Genomic DNA, 6,364 nt, shown 5'->3' with positions numbered 1-6,364 from the left:
TGTGTTGGAGAAAGGCTGAAAAGGCAGTGGCAAGCTGTTCCTCAGGCAATAGAGCACCCAAAAGTGGGGGTGCAGGCCAGGCAAGCCATTCCAAGAGTTCTGAGGAGGCCAAAGTCTCCAAGAGTTATTTGTCCTTTGAGGTGAAGTCCAACAGCGAAAGGCATTGCCATGCAATTGGCAGCTGGATGCAAGGCTAACATCTATACTGATTCTAAATATGCCTTCTTAACCCTGCATGCGCATGGCGCCCTATGGAAAGAGCCGGGAAAGCTCTGAAATACGGTCCAGAAGTTGAGACGTTACTAGAAGCTGTATGGGCCCCCAAAGAGATTGATGTGATGCACTGCAAAGGCCATGGCAAAGGTCGGAACATGGTCACTAGAGGCGACCGGAAAGCAGATAATGCAGCTTGTGAGGCAGCTCTGAAACCTCCACCAGTGGTCACCACCGCCCTCAACCCAGCTACCCTGTTGCCGGTAGGAGAAGGTGAGGAGCAGACGCACGATTGCATTGAGATTATGGACACAAGACTGGACCAGGAGAAGTGGCCAAGGGAAATCGATTGGCAGACAGAGTGGCCAAGGAAGCAGCCCGGTAACCAGCCCCAGCCTCAGTTATTGGAGCAGTGGTCCCAGAAGGGATCTTAAGCACTGCTAACAAACCAGATACTATGAGTCCACCCACATGAGGCCAGATGCCACAACCAAGCAGCTGGAAAAGTATGTCTATATAGCCAACCTTTATCAACTGGCAGCCCAGATTTCCAGGAAATGCCTGCTATGCCAAAAGAATAATCCCAGAACTCACTCCAGATGATGTGGAACAGCGTTACACCCTTGATGAACAGCAGAGGGCAAGCCAAGAAGGAGCAACGCTCCAGGAAGGACCAGACAGCTGTGTTTTTGGTGCCCCAGCATCTGGCCAGCGTGATTGTGAAGAATTACCACGAATCCACCCATTTGGGAAGCCCAGCTGCTAAAGCACACCTTGGGAGAATATTCTACATCACCAACCTATCTCAACTAACTGCTGCTACAACTAACTGTTGCTATAACTAACTGCTGCTATATCCCAAAACTGTGTCCTGTGCACCAACCAAGAGACTATCACCCTTTGAGCTTTTATATGGCAGGCCACCTCCTTTCGTCCGAGACATCCCCGCCAGTTTGGGGCAGATGAAAAAATCACATCACCCAAGGACAAGTGCAATCCCTTTGTTTGTCGTGTGTGTGTTTGCTTCCTTTCCAGGTATTCCCTCGAGCGTACATCGTGCAGTCCCGCGGCAGTCTCACTGAGCCGGTTCACCAGTTCCTCTGGGTGACAGCGTCTGGCAACCCCCTCATCCCCAACTGCAGTGAAAGTAGCCGAGGTGATCCCCTGGGTACATCACACGCGTCTGAAATCCTGCTGACCCTCTGAAGCTGATCATCACCTTGTGTTTGACGCTACCGGGAATGCGTTGAGCCACGGGCAACGAGATCCTGCGACTACTCATCACAAGGACAGTCACAAAGACTTTATCTTTTCTCTCTTATTTTCTGTATTGATTTGCTCTATGTCTTATTGCCCTGACCCTACCGAACCATACCAACCCCATTTGATAAACCAGGCCCAAATCTTACTCCAGGTGTTGCATGGGTGGGAGCCTTAACCAGGTGTGCATTAAAATTGCTGAACAGGTGTCTGTAAATTCTGCAGCCCCACCTGTGATTATTGTGGTGGCTCGAGTCTCCCAAAATCCCAGAATACTACCTGAACTACTGGGCCTGGTAACTCCACCCTTGAATGTGGCAGGGTATTCTTGTGGCTGCATAAGAGTTGCCACCCAGTAGACAGACAGGGCACCTAGTTCCAGAAGAATTGGATGGGAGGGGTGCCCGAGGGCAGCATCCCCAGGGTAGAGACTTGCTCTCCAGCAAATTTAGAGGCACCACTAGGACTTTTGGTATTGGGACCAGAACCCCTTGATATAGTCACTCCGTGTGTGTCAGGCCGTTGCAGGGGTGGATATATTCTTGTGGGTGCAACATCATTTACGTGGAAGAAGAAGCCCCTTTTGGATATAGTACTCTCCCAGGAGACCACAGGGGTCTCCACCCACCGGGAATGGTTGGGAAGTTGATCCAAGTGGTAGGAGCTTCCGAAATAAGGTGGAGAGTCACCCCTGAGGCCCAGCAAATAATTGAATATGAATATCAGTGGGCCCTTCAGCAGTAAAAGAATATTAGGAATGACCCCGAGTATTGGTGGGAGGAACTATGGAAATATTGAGGTTGGTGGGTAGGAGTGGTATGTACTGCCCTATTTCTTTGGATGTTCATGTATTTTTGCTGGCATTGGCCAAAGCGGGAAAGAGTCCCCTGGCCTCCCATGCCAACTTTTCCCATCTGGCTCTCTATGATGTGGTACCTATTGATCCATCAAAACGAAAATGATGAACCGGAATTGGTCAGCATTTTCGTGATGGAAAGGGGGGAATGAAGGAGTGAGGACCAGGGGTCCACCTGGGTCCACTTTGGAGAGCCAGGCTGGAGCCATTTTATAAGCTGAAAGCCATCTTAGAAAGCAAACTAAAAGGCTAAAAGCTATCTCTCTTCTGTTTGCAAAAGCATTCTTTGCAAATGCAGCAAATGTGGTCTGAGCACTTCACACCTGCTCTAGCTGCTGACCCAATTCCAGTAAACAGACCGAGAATAGAGCGAACAACAGGAAGATGTAGCCCACCACAAATGAGCAACAGGAGAAGGTAGCTCGCCACAAGTCTAACAGATGGTCAATGCGGCTTTACTAGGAAGGGTATGTAGGTCAAGAGGTTTATAAGCTTACAGCACCACCTTGCGGATAATGCAGCCTGGAACCGAAGGGCCACCATCAATTCTTTAATTGGTTGAGTTTCAATTAATATGCATAAAGGGGAATGTTTGAGGGCTGGGTCAAGGGCTGAACTGTGCTTTTGCCAAAAGGTATAAAAGTTGTCTGCCCCTGGTGTTCGTGGGCATTCTCTCATTTTTGCTGAATGTACCCACTTTGCTTTGCTTGTCTGACAAATAAACCAAAGTCAATAAAAAATATTGCTGCCTGGATTTTTCCATTCTGGTCTAGATTCTGAATTTACAGAATCTGAAGTCTCTAACATTTCCTTTCCCCATCCCCCATTCTTTCCCAGCTCAAAAACTTGCTATCCCACCAGCCCCAGCCAGAATTGCCAATGAGCCAAGGATGAAGAGAATTGAAGTCCATCATCATTTGGAAGGTCACAGATTCCTCACCTCTGAAAACTCGACCTTCTGAGAACTGTCGCTGACAACTCCTTTTCTCAATTACTCCTTAATGCAGTGGTTTCTTAAACTTCTTCCTTTGGCCCACACTTTCGGAATAAAAATTTGCTTGCGCAAAGTTTTTATTGATAATACATTGGAAATACAACCAGGATTGTACTTAGTATTACTTGGAGCTCTTGCTCTCATTTTGAAAAGATACCCATCCATATTCTGTGAATATATATATATATATATATATTTGCTTTCGTAGATTTTCACGGGTACAGGAATGCAGGTTTTGGTGTCCTCGGGTGTCTTCCCGTGTAAAAGTTGGGGTGTCTAGGCGACGTTTCGACGAGGTCTCACTCGTCATCTTCAGGCTGGTGCTTTCGGCTTCTTGTTACTGGAACAGAGCAGGATCTCAGTGTTTGAGTTCCTATAAATACTGTAGAGGGGGTGTGGTGTATAGCCTCCAATGTTCTGGGCAGAGAGGAAGTTCCCAGGCTAGTGTGCCTTTTCTTCTTTTGTTCCTTAATTACTTGAGAGATATCTTGAGTGATTTCTTGAGTGATATCCTGAGTACCACTTAGGTGGGTCATTAGGTGTGGATTAGTTGTTAAAGTCTTTGTGTCTTGACCTCTTGAACTTTGTGAAGAGTTTTCCTGAGAAGATGGCTGTACTGTACTTAGTTGTGCTCTGGCTTGGCTTCGTGTATAGGGGCGAGCTGTGGTTTTGTGGCTTGTGTCAGCCAGATCTGTGTAGGGATTGCAGGGGGGTGCAGCATCCGGAGGTGCCACCATGGATTGGCTACTGGATGGTGTCTGTAATTCATCTGTGGAGAGGGTCTGGGTTTGGGTCTGGTGTGGTTGATTGGTGTTGGCGTTCTGTGTGCCTCTGGATCTGGTGTCAGTTTTTGTGGGGAGGGCTAACAAAGACCACTTGACAACTGACAAAGACCACTTGACAACTGAGTTACAGAATCTCTCAAACGTGTTAATTGCCAATGGATACCAGCAAAACAGGATTACGAAGCTAATCCAAAAGGAAACACCCCCCAAAAACCAAGACACAGAAGAAAACAATGGCATGGCCCTCCTTCCTTATATCAAGGGCACTACAGATAAAATTAGCAAAATCCTCCATAAACACAATATCAAAACAGCCTTTTGCACCAACCAAAAAATAGCCAATATCCTCAGAAACCCCAAGGATAAAATCCAGTTGGAAAACCAAGGGATCTATGAAATACCCTGCAAAGTCTGCCCAGCCACGTACATTGGACAAACAAACAGACGAATAAATGCACGTATCGCAGAACACAAGAATGCCGTCAAAAAAGAAGAAAAAACTTCCTCTCTTTTCCAACACATGAAAGAAACAGGACACGAAATTAATTTTGCAGATTCCAAATTGCTCTTTAACACGGAACATCACCACAAGAGAATAATCATGGAAGCCATCGAGATAGAGAAACACCCTCACAACATGAACAAGCGTGACGACACATCCCGCTTGCCAGACATCTGGAAATTAGCCCTCCCCACAAAAACTGACACCAGATCCAGAGGCACACAGAACGCCAACACCAATCAACCACACCAGACCCAAACCCAGACCCTCTCCACAGATGAATTACAGACACCATCCAGTAGCCAATCCATGGTGGCACCTCCGGATGCTGCACCCCCCTGCAATCCCTACACAGATCTGGCTGACACAAGCCACAAAACCACAGCTCGCCCCTATACACGAAGCCAAGCCAGAGCACAACTAAGTACAGTACAGCCATCTTCTCAGGAAAACTCTTCACAAAGTTCAAGAGGTCAAGACACAAAGACTTTAACAACTAATCCACACCTAATGACCCACCTAAGTGGTACTCAGGATATCACTCAAGAAATCACTCAAGATATCTCTCAAGTAATTAAGGAACAAAAGAAGAAAAGGCACACTAGCCTGGGAACTTCCTCTCTGCCCAGAACATTGGAGGCTATACACCACACCCCCTCTACAGTATTTATAGGAACTCAAACACTGAGATCCTGCTCTGTTCCAGTAACAAGAAGCCGAAAGCACCAGCCTGAAGATGACGAGTGAGACCTCGTCGAAACGTCGCCTAGACACCCCAACTTTTACACGGGAAGACACCCGAGGACACCAAAACCTGCATATATATATATATATATATATATATATATATATATATATATATATATTCTTTGTTATCAAAATACACTGAAATGTTTAAATGTTTCTTTGATTGAACCTTCCTGCTATACTTGCCATCCTCACACTTTGAGAACCACTGCCTTAAGAGTTCTCAAAATTATGGAATAGTTGGAGCTCCATAACTGCATGCATTAACTGTCTTCAAATATAGGAGAGCATATATTTATTGAATATATGGGAAATAATTGTGTACAGCTGAAAACGCTGGCAGAGTTAAGATGAATTCAACAGTGTAAATAAGGTTGGATGGAATACTGATTGGTATAGGTTTTGTAGAATATGCAGGGATTTATGATATGTAAAATGAACCATGGAAGGACAAGAAGGGAAGTCATTGCTATCTTAAGGATGTAAAAGGAGTTTTTTAAATTGTAAAACAGAAAATTTAATAAAAATTATATGTGTATACACACGGAGAGAGAACAAATATAGGAGAGCATTTGTGCCCACCCATTTCAGTGCGATGCCTTTTGTACAATATGCAAATGAACCATTGTCTCTGTGTGGAGCTGGAGCAATAGAGCCTTTTGCATTCCAGTTTGTATTATGAGTTTGGGGTGTTAACATTCCAGATCCCTCTAATCCCTGGATCCAGCAAGTGTTAAAATATAAGCCATCCTGGCTTTCTGATGAAAGTTAAAGCCAGAATTTAGAGTTGAAAGTGATGAGATGTCACAAAGAAGAAAAGTGGCAAGCTGGAAAGGCAGAGAGGCAGAGCAGTGGTTGGTATCTGTATGGATCCAAGACTGCAGTTATGAGAGAAGCAAGACCCTTTGGGGGTGTTAATGCCATGAACCCCTCCATCATAGGCTTAGCTTATATATAGGTATAAATAAACCATATATCCTAAAGACAGCACTGTCTCCGCTGTGCCT

Source organism: Podarcis erhardii, assembly GCF_964252035.2.
Source record: "Podarcis erhardii genome assembly, chromosome: Z".
NCBI lineage: Eukaryota > Metazoa > Chordata > Lepidosauria > Squamata > Lacertidae > Podarcis > Podarcis erhardii.
Note: the sequence above shows the minus strand (reverse complement) of the source record.